A 15,594-nucleotide genomic window follows, 5' to 3' on the forward strand; every position below is an offset into this window, starting at 1 on the left:
AGTTATTAAAGCCAGACAGACAGCACATGAACAATGTTCTTCCACTGCAGCACAATGACCAACAAATAATGTCATTGGATGAGCTCAACTTCAGTGGGCGGGGACAGTTTAATAGCTCAGCCAATCAAACAGTTTTGTGCTTCCACAGCAGCTCTGTCTCTGTCTCTGATCTTTACTGCTTCATTTCTCTGTTGTCTTTGTCATCAGTCCAATGACACAAGAATCAGAGGTTTAACAGTGTGTGGCTCCCTCTAGTGGATGTTGTGGAGTATTCTGTTGTCTTTGCTCCAAAGGTTTTTGTACAGAGTTTTGCTGTTTCCTGTCACTGTGGGCTGCAGAGCACAGTAGTACACAGCAGAGTCAGACACTGCAGCAGAGGAAATCTGAAGAGTCATCAGTGTTTTGTCTCCACTCACATTAAAAGTTATTCGAGGGACTGGATCTGATATTTTCTCTCCTGTTCCAAAGTGAGAGATCAGGAACTCTGGTGGTTTTCCAGGATATTGTCGATACCAGAAGAAATAATCATTCCCATCAGCAGCTTTGGAGTATTTATAGGACAGAGTAGCAGTGCTGCCTTCTACACTGAACACTTCTTTGTTGGTTGGAGTGAGATCTTCACAGCTGACACCTAAAGGAACAGAAACATGTTTTATTCTTTTATAAATCATCACAATTCAAATGTGTTTCTTTAAACACACAGATTGTAACGTACCTGTTAGAATGGTGAGAATCAGTAAAGAAAGTGCAAAATAGTCCAAAGACAACATGTTGAATGAAGGTAAAGTTTATGGTTTGTGTTGAACTCTGTTGAATGTGGAGGTTTCTCTCTCTTCTAGTTCAGTAACAGCTCAGCTCCTCCCTGAATCTCTGCTCCTCCTCTCTGATCTGGATTTGAACTTCTCTCACTTCCTCCTGCTTTACACACTAGTAGCAGCATCTTCACTTTCAGGTGGGAGCTCATATTTCAGCTCTGTGCTGCTTCAGTCCACAGATGATTCATGCTGTAAATACTTTGTCCACACTTTTTTATACATATCCTACATCTCTGCTAGTTTAAAAACTCATTTGTTAAATGTTCAGTTTCTATGCCATATGTTAAAACAAGATCTAGTGTGATTAAAGTGGTGGGTGGGTTTTGAGAGAAGCCAATTGAGTCTAATAACAGACTAAATGCCGTGTTGAGGCTGTCATTTTTAGCATCTACATGGATGTTAAAATCACCCACAATAATTATTTTATCTGAGCTCAGAACTAAATCAGATAAAAAGTCTGAGAAATCAGACAGAAACTCTGTGTAAGGCCCAGGTGGACGATAGATGATATTAAATAAAACTGGTGTGCAGCCGTCTGATTCCGCTGGGGGCTCAGGAGAGCCACACCACTCTCAACTGCAAACTCAAACACCATCTCAACCAACCATGGCTGCCATGCCACCACTAGCTGAACTGGCAACTGCCACGCTGCCATCTGGTCAAGCTGTATCTCCACCAGCGGTCAGCACGCTGTCCGGTCCTGCGCCATCTCTGCCAGAGGTCAGCGGGCCCTCCTGTCTCGTCTCGTCATGCCTCGTCTGCACTGTTAAAAAAAACATCTTAAAAATATGTAAGAAAACGATCTATTAGTTCAAACTTTGACACTGGCAGTCCCATGAAGACAGTGAAGCAGGACACAAACAGCCTGAAACTGTGACCTCTTCCAGTATTTCAGTGTTCCTTCCAACTAATGTTAGCTACACTGTAAAAAGCACAATATTCTGGCAGCTGTGGCGCCAAAATACTACCGTAAAATAACAGAAAATAACTTCCTCATAAAAATACGGTTATTTCCAGTAATGACAATACAGTTTGTTGCGCTAATTTCACATGGGGTTCTGCCTTTTCAAGTGCTTTTAGACATTAAATTAGGAACATTTTAACGTGATCAAACAATGAAATTACCTATAAACAAGGTCAATAAATGTGGCAATATGAATCATAATATGTAAATGTTCAGAAATATACAGTCAACAGTTGGTTTTAATAATAATGCATCGCATGCCCTGGGACAGACTGACAGAGGCGAGGCTGCCATATTGCACCATTGGCCCCTCTGGCCATCACCAGTAGGTGAAGAGTCTTGACCACGGACACAATACCGAAGCTCGAACCGGCAACTTTCTGATCACAAGGCGAACTGCCAACTCTTGAGCCACGATCGCCCTAAATAGCAACAATTATAATACTTATGTGATGTAACACAAGCTTATAGGGATCATGTTATATACTTTTCCATAGCATCACATTTGAATTCAACAGTTCAATCTTTCAAATAACGGACAGATATTTGTGAAATCCTGATACATTTGTGAATGTATTTTAACAATCTAAATATGCATATGTACAGACAGATACATTTAATAATCATGACAATTATGTTGTATTACATTACAGTGATTTAACGTTAATTTACATTTGAAATGTGAAATCAGTCTATTTACGTAACTTTAATGATATTCTAGAAGAACAGAACAAAACTGTGAAATGCAGTAAAATACTTTTATATTAGGATGTTTTCCTACAGTGCAGCCATACCCGCGACCTTGTGGTTGTTAGTTCACGTTCATTGGCCGATGCTTAGCGTCATGTTATTATGTGTCCCAACATCCAATGGCATGTCACATTGTTGTCATGGCCACACCCTCACCCCAGGTGCAGAGGCCTATTTCTGTTCAGGAATGTTGGGAATACTTTGAGATTTATATTAATTGCAATTCCTACCTCTACATTTCTTTTTCTAAATATATAATTAGCACAGCGTGGCCGTGCAATGTTTTTTTTAAGTTTTTATTCCTATTAATTATATTTTCACTTGTTACCTGAATTATTGAATCAGACCAAGATGACATGAAATTTTCAGCACAATTATAATTAAAATACTGTTTAATTATTGATTATACTCATTGATTTTCGATCATTTTATATATTTTTCCATAGTATTACATTTGAATTTAACAGATCATTCTCTCACATAACAGAGAAATATTTGTGAAGTTATGATACATTTCTGAATGTATTTTTACAATCTAAATATGCACATGTACTAAAAATATATTTTAAAAAAGTAAATTGTGTTTTACTATATTTACAGTGATGTTATGTTATTTTACCTCTGACATGTAAAATCACAGTCTGCTTATGTAAATTTAATGATATTCTAGAAAGACAGTACAAAACTGTAAAATATACAGTGAGATACTTTGACATTACTATTTTTTGGAACAGTGTGGTCCTGGAATTCCAGCCATCTGCCAAGCTGCCTGTGAGCCTTCAGGCACGTCCATGTCCAGCACGGCCTCACATTCACCCACTGAACCACACCAACACTCGCCACTTTTAATCTCAATCAACTGAATTTAGAAATACCCATCTGGCTAACATAATTTTAATTTATTTTAATTTCTTTATTCCCAAATTGTTATTGAAAATGTAGAAGTTAAATATTGGTGATTGTGGACCATTCCATGAATCCAGATCAATACTTCTGGACACAAATATACTTACATACCTTCAAAAGTACTAAAAGCCCCATCTTACGACTCATATAATACAAAAACTCTCCACAGACGACACTATACAGGACAAATGGTTCTTGTAGACTCAAACATGCACCCACTGCAAAGGCAATACCATTGAGAACTATATCCATGCTTTTTGTTCTTGAATGCCTGTCCAGAGCTTCTGGCAGAGGATATGTGAAGATCTATACAAATGGTTTAGTCGCTGTATCCCAACCTCACCCAAACTGTGTACTTAAATGAACTAGAGATGGAATTCAGGTCAATTCATTTTTTATACTGCACATTGTAAGGTAGACCCTGCAATAATAGAGCAACTATTTCAAGTAAATACATGAAATATAGTTCTTACTGCCTAAAGCATCACAAAGAAAACAACTTTTATTGTTTTCATTTATGTATTACTGAATAGAAAAATGTACTTCTAGATCAGTTTCGATGTCTATATCCTCAAAAAAACATCAACAACTGGATGAATTTATTTGTTGCTGGTTCCCACTGATCATTTCCATTAGTTGTGGATGGTTGGCTTTGGCCGTATCTCCCTGTGTGCCTTTCAGGTTCTGTTACAATATCAGATTAAATGAAAGGAAGAAGTCATGTGTCAATAACAGGGCTGCTTTCTCATATTGATGGAGAGCATGTCTGACAAATTTCAACAGTTTTGGCACGTTCCAGATCAACACTAGTAAAACCAAGGAGCTGGTGGTACACTTCTGCAGGCACAAACATCCTCGACTGTCTGTGAAGGTTCTCAGTCATCCAGGTCATCGTAGTCTAAGGATTCTGTCCTCAGGTGTGTGTTCTTCTCTGAGTTGTGTGGATTCAGACTGAGGAGTGTGTGTTTTTGAAGGCAAGGTGTGGAATTTCCTGCGTTGTCTTTCTTTTCCTTTAGAGTGTTGGGCCCGCTGAGCCTTGTCCACAAACTTGTAAACCTCTTCTAAAATTGGAGAGGGTAGAAGGGTTTCCAGTTCCTGCAGAGTCTGGCTAATCTTGCTCTGGAGGGATCTATAGTGAAATGGACCTGTCTTATCCTTTCACTTAGAAGCTGATTTTGTGCTCTCCGTAGAATCAAGTCCGCTCTGTATCCCCTGACAGTGGATCCAAGGCGCAGGCTCTTAGGAACAACTCTGCTTTGTCTGCATCTCAGGTTGAAACGGAGATGGTTCCTTATCCTCGACTGCAACCACTAAACATTCAAGGTTGGGACATTGAGGCTGTGGACAGCTACAGGAACCTTGATATTCATCCGAACAATAAACTGGACTGGACTCATAATCAGTGTTTCCTCTAATGTTTCATGTGTCTGAGCGAACACACAAACTCCCTGAGCGTCCCTTGGACCACTGTGAGCAACAGCAGACGTGTGCACTGTGGTCACGCCAGCCTCGATGTTTATTAAAATAATCAGATTACAGCATTTATGTTAGACTACTTTTAATTACCTGCTTTATCACTCTTACAATGAAAAATTTAAAAAAAAATCTTGTTCATGACCTGTGTAGCATGTTAACACTATTGGAAGGAAAAATAACTTGAACTCCAATTTTTAAAACACAACTTTCTTTTATATATATATAAAGCTCTGACTTGTATTGTGAGCAGTGTTGGTCAAGTTACTTGAAAAAAGTAATCAGTAACTAATTACTGATTACTTCCCCAAAAAAGTAATCCTGTTACTTTACTGATGACTTATTTTCAAAAGTAATTAATTACTTAGTTACTTAGTTACTTAGTTACTTTTTAAAAACATGTTTACAACCTGAAGAGGTGATAAAGTGATAGATCTTTCACCCCAATTCTACTTTTTCTACATAATCCATCATACAAAATGTAATCAAATGGAAAAGTCTCTTTTTAAAACTTGTTTTATTAGTTTTAATCTTTTAACTTTATGCATCAAGCAAAAATTTAATTATATGCAACATTCTCTGACTGGAAGAAATTAGTTTAACATTTAAACATATTTTCTGCACATTCCAGCACATAAAATAAGTGGAAGTGGAAGAATCCGCAAGTTTGTCTGTAAATTTCCCATTCCCGTCGTAGCGTACTGTCGGTGCTTGTTCGTAAAGTTTAGCGGGGGGGTTCCGCTGTAAAAAGAAGTTTTCTTCCCATGCAGTGAAAAACGGACACTAATGTTTTTGTCACTTTATTTTGATTTATGAAATCAAACTCAAAGTAAGGTCAGTACTTCCACGCTTTAATCGCTGCACGCTCATACTCTCTCCGCACTCGATATATGATCCATTGTTGATCTGCACACAGCTGTTGTCACGAATGTCGCACTCGCTTACGTCACTGTCATGAGACATTCTCGCAAAAAAAAATCACGGTTTTAGTAACGCAGTAACGCAGTGTGTTATGGGAAAGTAACAGTAATCTAATTACCTGTTTTGCAATAGTAATCCCTTATATTACCCGTTACTTGAAAAAAGTAATCTGATTACTAGTAATTAGTAATCTTGCGTCATTTTTTTGATTGGTCGACATGGTACATTTTTCGATCAATGGGAAAGGGCGGGTTTTTTTGGTGTTGTTTTTGCTCACAGGCTTTCGAGCGTTTTCCTTATAAAACGCCGTTTTTACCGTTTCTTCCCGCAGTAAATATAAACAACGACAGTATTCAGGAAGAAAAACAAACATTGCAGATATTTTATCATAACTCTGGTTTTACGTGGCCGATCAACACAGTTTAAAAACTGGTATAAAGTCCACACTTTGTCCGTCAGTTGTTCCGTCTGTCCTGCTCACATCTCCAATGGTTGTACACGTTGTCATTAACGTGGCTCCACTCCACATCAGCCGCTTTGCTCGCTAAAACACCGGTGTCGGCGGATAAGGACGCGTCATAGCCTGTCAACCACGTTGATTAGCTGCGTATATACGAATGTGAATCGCATCATTGGCTGGACTGTGGGATAAGGTGGCATCGTTCTGATCCCATACGGGAGCAGCCAGTCACTCACTGACTAACACTGCAAAACAGAATTGTTAAAGTTTTAATTTTAATTTCAATTCAGTTAGATTTTTTTTTGTGCGCAACGCAGATTTTCTGTCCGCAGAGACCAAGCCAGCAATTGCGCACACGTGCAGCTTAGAGGGAACATTGCTCATAATTCAGACGCCCTCAGCAAAGGGCAGAGCAGGCTGTACCTGCTGTGGAGACTCAGGTCGTTTGGAGTGAAGGACCCACTCCTGAAGACCTTCTATGACATCTTTTACGGTGTGGTCTGCTGGGGCAGCAGCATCTCTGCCAGGGACAGGAAGAGACTGAACAGGCTGATCCAGAGGGCCAGCTCTGTTCTAGGATGCCCTCTGGACCCAGTGTAGGTGGTGAGTGACAGGAGAATGGTGGCTAAGCTGTCATCCCTGATGGACAACATCTCCCAGCCCATGCAGGAGACTGTGACAGCACTGAGCAGCTCCTTCAGTGGCTGCAGCACCCACGGTGTGGGACGGAGAGATTTCGCAGGTCTTTCCTCCCCACTGCTGTCAGACTCCACAACAAAGACTCCAACTGATCAACACTCACATCCACACATGTGCAATAACACTAAGTGCAATAATCTTTTCTGGCATCGTTGTATTATACTCAGTTGTATATAGCATTTGTATTCTATTTTATTCTATTTTATTCGATTGTATATAGTATTTCATCTTATTCTATTCTATTGTGTACAGAGTATCTTATTTTTATGTTATTCCAGAGTTTTTCTAAATTTTGCGATGTAACTTTGCACTTTCTGCTGTAACAAAACAAATTTCCCATGTGTGACTAATAAAGGTTATCTTATCTTATCTTGTAGTGTATTAGTCGTTTAAAATGTAATTTGTGGTCTGAGGGTATTTTTCTTTCTGAACTTTTCTTCTCTTGAGGGACTTCAGATGATTCTTATTATATTTAATGTGCTTTTATTTATAAAAAGGTAAAGAAACAATGTTTTGTTAGTAAATCCATGAAAATGAATGTAGTCTGTATCCTAATAAGCTAGAGAGGTTTAACAGTGTGTGGCTCCCTCTAGTGGATGTTGTGGAGTATTCTGTTGTCTTTGCTCCAAAGGTTTTTGTACAGAGTTTTGCTGTTTCCTGTCACTGTGGGCTGCAGAGCACAGTAGTACACAGCAGAGTCAGACAGCTGAAGCTTCTGGATCTTCAGAGGAACTGATCTGATGCTGGAATCCAGTGTGGAGGAAAATCTGTCTCCAGCCTCTGTTTTCCCTCACCAACCTTAAAGCGGCTGAGGATGAATTTGGGGCTGTTGTTTCCATCCTGTTTGTACCAGAAGAGATAATGATTTGTTGTAATGCTGACGTTATAGAGACAGCCAAGTGTCACTGTGCCTCCTGCAGCAGCAGTCTCTTCTCCTTTTGCTTGCAGCACGTTGTCTTTTTGTGCTCTGCATTCTGTAAAACACCAACAAACAGTATCAGTGTGCTGTTAAAGAATCACGTCAATGTTGATATCAAAGAAACAGAGTTGTGTTCATACCGAGGCACATAGCAGCCAGCAGCACTGAGATGAACAGAGGCGTCATATCTGCAGTGTAGAGTAACTGTGAGCTACAGCAAGTATAAAGAAGCTGTGATCTCTCTGTTTAGTCTTCATCAACACTAAGTTGGTGGATTAGAAGGAGGAGCCTGATCACAGTGACAGGACTCATTCACAGCCCTGTGTTATTCCCCCTGCTGATATAATGTCTTGTATTCCTGCAAGACATGAAGAGAATGACCATGAAGGCTGGCTCTGTGGTTGGAGTAAAATAATGGATGAAACTGGTTTATTCTGGAGTTCTTCTGTTGTTCTGCCTCCAGCTGAGCTGTGTCTGTAATAAAACCTCACTGAAATTTCCTGATAGCAGTTCTTTATGAGAACAAGAGTTTTCTGATGATAAACATGCGTTGTATTTACACTTTATAATCAGTTGCACTGAAACACTTAACACTGCTTCATTTTGCTGCAATGAATTTAACAAGCTATTTCATTTTATTGTTTTTTACTTACATTTTTATTCACCAAGGCAAAAAAGCATCAAGGTATTATACTTTACTCATTATACTGTACTTTACTGAGGAAGAAGAAGAAGAAGAAAATGAAGAAGTGAAGAGAAAGGAAGGTCTTGGTAGATCCTTATCTGAACAATCTAATTTAGGAGTTAACGTAAATCTATAAATCTGATTGTCTGTCACTGTTTCTGTGTTTACTGACTGACATGAAGTTTCTGTGAAATTATTTATTTAAATCTGTGTAATTATCGCTGTAAATAACCTATTAATATTTACTTTATTAAAAATTGGTTCATAAGTGCTTACTATTCAGCTTGGAAACAGTTGATGCTTTTACTTTGAAAAGGTATAGACCGACACAGTTTACATAAACGATACAGCAACAGCGCGAGCTTGAATGTGGCGTTCTCAGCGGTTAAGAAACAGGAAACAGATGGCAGTTAAGGTGTCACAAATGGTTCCTTAGCGCCAGGTTGATGCGGGAACAAGGTTGGTATCAAAGTTTTGTTGTGTACATGTGTATTTGTTATTTCACAGAGCATAAAGCAGCTGACCGTAAGTGTAAGGGTTTTCACCCACCAGAGGGTGCTAACGCACCACGATAAGTTTGTCACGCTTAGTCGGCAGTGCAAAGGTTTGCAATGTTCACTGTTATATGCTGTGCAAAGTCAAAGACAATTGTATTATAGCGTATTTTATTTCATGGCAGCCAAGGCAAACGTGCAGTCTCGGCTGTACCAAAATGACTGGGAAGATGATCTTAGTACCCTAGCAGGGGTGTATGGTCTAAGCCAGGGGTGGCCAACTCCGGGCCTCGAGGGCCGGTGTCCTGCAGGTTTTAGATTTGTCCTTGATCCATCACAGCTGATATAATGGCTAAATTACCTCCTCAACATGTCTTGAAGTTCTCCAGAGGCCTTGTAATGAACCAATCATTTGATTCAGGTGTGGAGACCCAGGGTGAGATCTAAAACCTGCAGGACACCGGCTGTTGAGACCTGGAGCTGGCCACCCCGATCTAAGTCGTTATATGAGGTAACTTGGCGCTTTATTTTTAATAGTTCTAAAGGTGAGCAGCAGGATTTTGAATTAAATAGGGTATTTAACAGGAAGCCAATGCAGGTCAGCAAGGACGGGGGTTATGGAGACACACCGTACCAGTAAGGATACGAGCCGCCGCATTCTGAACAATTTGCAGTCTATGGAGAAGAGTAGAGTTCAGGCCAAATAAAAAATAATAAAAGGGAGTTGCAGTAATCCAACCTAGATGTCACGAAGGCGAGGATGAGCTTTTCCAGGTCTCTATGCGGGACATAATGTCTGGCTTTGCTAATAAGACGAAATTGGTGGAAGCAGGATTTAACAACAGAAGACACTTGTTTGTCGAATTTAAATGAGCTATCCAAAATCACACAGGTCACAAACAGTGTCGGACCAAAGGCGTCACGGAGTTGGCCGCAAGGGATATTACTGTCGAACACGATGATTTCGGTTTTCCTGTCATTTAAGATAAGAGAGTTACCAGAGAGCCAATCTTTGACCTCGTGCATACGCTCACGAAAACAGTACAAGACATGGCAGGATCATCAGTTAATTCGAAATAGATCTGAATATCATTGGCATAACAATGATGTGCAATGTTGTACTTCTCAAAGATTGCGCCTAAGGGAAGCATATACAGTGAGAAGAGCAGGGGACCAAGGACAGATCCTTGAGGCATGCCGCTTTCTTCCTTCTTCTCTCATCGTTGCGGCACGCAGGTCGCAAGGCACGAGTAGAATCATTTAGCCAACATTGGGAAAAGGATCTAGGTTGCTTCATTTTAATAGGGGCAAAAGTATTGAGGATGGAGGAGCATGTGAAAAAAAAAGGTGCTGGCAAAGTCATCAACCATGGGATGGTTCAGAAGTTCAGAATTACATAAATTAACATCAAAGATAACAGGAAATCCCAACATTGCTTATATCCCTAATGCAAATGTCCAAACCATGTGAAAAAACAGATCGAGAGTATGGCCCTTAGTGTGGGTTGATTGGTTGACTCACTGGGCAAGATTAAAAGAATCAGTTAATGCAAGGAAGTCTTTAGCTAACGGATCGTCCTTACAGCAGATATGAATGTTAAAATAACCAATAATAATCACACAGTCATATTTAAAAATAACCGAACTAAGAAGGTCAGCAAATTAATGAATAAAAGTCTTATTATATTTAGGTGGCCGGTAAACCAGAACAAACAGAGTAGTTCGAGGGGCGGTCATCTCCAAAAGTTGAGCCTCGTAGCTGAGGTAGAAAGGAGAGGTTAGCTGTCGGACTTTGTATTTACATTTAGAGACCGAGGCTAAGCCGCCGCCTCTACGGGTAAGCCTCGGAGAGCTAAAAAAGACACAGTGAAGCTCAGGAAGAGGAGAAGACATGGCTGTTCAATAGATTTGAGATCATCTTTTCAATTGGGGATGCTACAATCATCACAAGGAATGCAGAAAACAGAGAAGTCAACAGTGTTTGGCTCCCTCTAGTGCAGGGGTGCTCACACTTTTTCCGCATGTGAGCTACTTATAAAATGACCAAGTCAAAATGATCTACCCACTACAAAAATCCAAAACATATACTTATTTATAAATATATTGAGGATTCTTTATATCTACAATGTATATAACATGCATAACCGCAATATCCAATATTTCACAACACAATTAACTATGTAAATTTTTTGTCATTACCTGAGTTTACTCTGATGACTTGCACTGAATTGAATCAGCCAGGGATGCATAGTCCGGACAGTAGCTGCTGACGGCCAGGTTTAAGAGAAAAAACCGAGAGCTAAAAATTGGAGTTAACTCGCTGACTAGCTTGTCAGTTTTACTACACTTCGCGCCGCTGTTTGCACATGTGCAGCGACCTAAGCATCAGAAAAAATCTGATGTCATCTGACTGGCTTCCCTGTATCAATCAAGTGACGGGATGGATGATAGGCTGGCATCTATTTTTTTAATGCCATGCGATCTACCAATACTACCTTTGCAATCGACTGGTCGATCGCGATCGACGTATTGAGCACCCTGCTCTAGTGGATGTTGTGGAGTATTCTGTTGTCTTTGCTCCAAAGGTTTTTGTACAGAGTTTTGCTGTTTCCTGTCACTGTGGGCCTCACAGCAGAGTAGTACACAGCAGAGTCAGACACTGCAGCAGAGGAGATCTGAAGATCCATTTGTTTTTGATCGTCATGCACTTTAACTGACACTGTGGGAAATTTTTGTTTCAATATGTTTCCTGATGCCAAATGAGAGATCAGGAACTCTGGTGGGTTTCCTGGATATTGTCGATACCAGAAGAAATAATCGTCACTTCTTGCTTCTCTGGATAATCTGTAGGACAGAGTGAGAGTGTTTCCTTCTACACTGGACTCTTCATCCTTGACTGCAGTGAGTTGATCACAGCTGACACCTAAAGGAAGAGATAAATGTTGTTAAAGACGATGTTAAACTGTGAGCGCCTGTTCCAGTGATTTCTAGCAAACAGATCCTTTAAAAGACATTTCTTCTTCCTGCTTTAACCGACCTGTTAGTGTGATCACAAACAAAGGAAACATGAGCCAGTAATGCAGTGACAGCATCTTCCACACACTATCTGTTCTGTATGCTTCACATATTGAATGTATCTGACAGTGGGAGTCCTTTTCTGCTCTGTGACAGTGTTGCTCCTCCTTCAGCCTCTTCCTCCTCTCATATCTCTGCATGTTACAAACACCAAAACCAAACCTCAATACATGTTACAGCTTTCAGCACAAACTCAGAAACCTCCAGTGGCTTTCAATCTTTGTTTTTAACTCCTTTGAACATCTTCATCACTCGCCGACAAATCTTAGGAAACAATAATATTATATGAAAAGAATTTCACTAAAGAAACCAACACATTTTAATCCATTTGATTTGTTTCATAATCCTATAATGTTTCCAAGCATTTTATGATTTCTTGTATTCATAAAACTTGTTTATGTAAAGTTTTTGTAATTTATGTTTTGAAAACCCCCCAGCACATATCTGATGGGGAACTAACACCTGTGGACTTTAGAGTAAAATACTGAATAAAACTAGTTAATTTGAGAGTTCATCGTTATATATATATTGAATTGAACTTTGTTTCTTCATGTCTGAACGTTCCTGCAGTTGGTTTGTGGTTGATGTGGATTTGCTGCTCATGTGAATCCTCCCACAGTGTTTCATTAGCAGCTGTAACCACAGTGACTCTGATAAAACAGGAATTAGCAGAATCCATCTGATATGAAGCTGTGCTTTGAATACCACTTCCCTCCTCTTTGAAGAGTAGTCAGATATCTGTGTTCAGGTTTTTGTACAGCCTCTTCTACACTTTGTATCACTGTGTTTCTAGAGCACAGTAGTAGAGAGCTGTGTCTGCCAGGGTTAGGGCTGCTATGGTCAGATTAGTTGATGTAGAAGATGTTTCTGAGTCATATCGATTATCAGGAACATATTCAAAACCGCTCAGTGATTCTACTCCTTTCCAGAGTATAAACTGAGGAGCCTGAAGGTCAGAATCATGTCTGTACCAGTAAAAGCACCACCTGCATCTTGTCTCATAGCTACATGTGAGTTTGACAGATTCTCCTTCTGTTTCAGTGACTTCAGGTTGTTGAGGAGTGATTGAGTCTCCAGCTGTTAGTCCTGGAAAAAGAAAGAAGAAAAGTAGTGAAATGCAGTCTGTATATCTGCTTAATGCAGCAGCTTCAACTAAACTTTAATCCCTGTTCTTAAACTCACCTATAATGTGAGATAGAAGCAAAAAGAGGTGCAGCAACATGTCTTTGGAGTTATTAAAGCCAGACAGACAGCACATGAACAATGTTCTTCCACTGCAGCACAATGACCAACAAATAATGTCATTGGATGAGCTCAACTTCAGTGGGCGGGGCCAGTTACCTCTTGACATCATAGCTCAGCCAATCAAATAGTTTTGTGCTTCCACAGCAGCTCTGTCTCTGTCTCTGATCTTTACTGCTTCATTTCTCTGTTGTCTTTGTCATCAGTCCAATGACACAAGAATCAGAGGTTTAACAGTGTGTGGCTCCCTCTAGTGGATGTTGTGGAGTATTCTGTTGTCTTTGCTCCAAAGGTTTTTGTACAGAGTTTTGCTGTTTCCTGTCACTGTGGGCTGCAGAGCACAGTAGTACACAGCAGAGTCAGACACTGCAGCAGAGGAGATCTGAAGAGTCATCAGTGTTTTATCTCCACTCACATTAAAAGTTATTCCAGGGACTGGATCTGATATTTTCTCTCCTGTTCCAAAGTGAGAGATCAGGAACTCTGGTGGTTTTCCTGGATATTGTCGATACCAGAAGAAATAATAATTTCCAGCTGCTTCTCTGGAGTATCTATAGGACAGAGTAGCAGTGCTGCCTTCTACACTGAACACTTCTTTGTTGGTTGGAGTGAGATCTTCACAGCTGACACCTAAAGGAACAGAAACATGTTTTATTCTTTTATAAATCATCACAGTTCAAATGTGTTTCTTTAAACACACAGATTGTAACGTACCTGTTAGAATGGTGAGAATCAGTAAAGAAAGTGCAAAATAGTCCAAAGACAACATGTTGAATGAAGGTAAAGTTTATGGTTTGTGTTGAACTCTGTTGAATGTGGAGGTTTCTCTCTCTTCTAGTTCAGTAACAGCTCAGCTCCTCCCTGAATCTCTCCTCCTCCTCTCTGATCTGGATTTGAACTTCTCTCACTTCCTCCTGCTTTACACACTAGTAGCAGCATCTTCACTTTCAGGTGGGAGCTCAATTATACAGCCACCAAAACGTTTGGATATTGTTAAAAATGAAGACCGAGTGACTTGAATAAATAATAATTTAAACTCTATATGCAATTCAAATTACAAAAACCTGTCACGTTTATACTTTGATCTCTTTGTGTCTCTGATTTTGTTTCATGAAAATCTGCCGGTTCAGCACATTTGATTCCAGCTCATCTTCATTTAGTAAGTTTGTGTTTGTCTGTTCTGATGCTTCTAATGTCTCCATTTGGTTCTTCATTATGAAACAAAAAAACTGCACTAAGCATAGCCCTACTTAAGTGTTTGAAAAATTACTACTGGCGTCAAATTCAAAATTAACATTTATTTGTTTATTAGAAAAAAATTAAAAACCAAAAGCTGTTATTTTTGTATTCTTTTCAGTTTAATATACGGCTGAAATAATTTCCATTACCTTCTCAACAGTTTTTGAAGTTTTTGAAGTGGAGCTGCTGGAAAATCTGGAATTAAAAAAAACCTCCCATATAATAAACAAACTTGCCAAAGATTCAGATTTTTAAAATAACACAATTTGTTGTCAGAAAAACAACAGAGTAGAGCTGCTGCTCCTCCACATCGAAAAGAGACAGTTAAGGTGGTTCGGGCATCTGACAAGGATGCCTCCTGGATTTCTCCAGGTGTTCCAGTCCCACCGGGAGGAGTTCCCTGGACAGACTCAGGAAATGCTGGGTCTGTCGGCTGGCCTGGGAACACCTTGGTGTTCTGCTGGGCAAGCTGGAGGAGGTGGCCAGGGAGAGGGAGGTCTGGGTTTCTCTGCTTACGCTGCTGCCCCTGTGATCCGGCCCCACATAAGTGGAGGAAAATGGTTGGATGGACAACATGTAAAGAATGCACTTGAGGAACTCTCACTGAATCCATCCTGACAATCCTTCGCAGAAACTTGTTCTACAAAGATGACATAAGAAATCTGTTTATTCTTTTGATGTTTTTTTAGGTAACTTTTAAAAAGATCATTGAAAGTTAATGACTGAAAATCTCTCTGCTTTTTTCATTCCAAAGAGAACCTGAGCTTTTCAACTGATGTCGTCATCCAGAGAAGCTCATGAAATATTTTAAAGATTAGATAAGAAGATCATTTAAAACTTCTACTTTATTATACAGTTGAAAGAAAAAAGGGAAGTAATGGAATTTGTAATATTCTTTTATTGACACTTTATCAGAGTTTACTAGATGATGTTAATGTCACATGTAAAGGAGA

The sequence above is a fragment of the Mchenga conophoros genome, linkage group LG18, assembly GCF_057382185.1.
Source record: "Mchenga conophoros isolate Kocher_MC1m ecotype Shallow Benthic linkage group LG18, M_conophoros_male_GT1.1, whole genome shotgun sequence".
NCBI lineage: Eukaryota > Metazoa > Chordata > Actinopteri > Cichliformes > Cichlidae > Mchenga > Mchenga conophoros.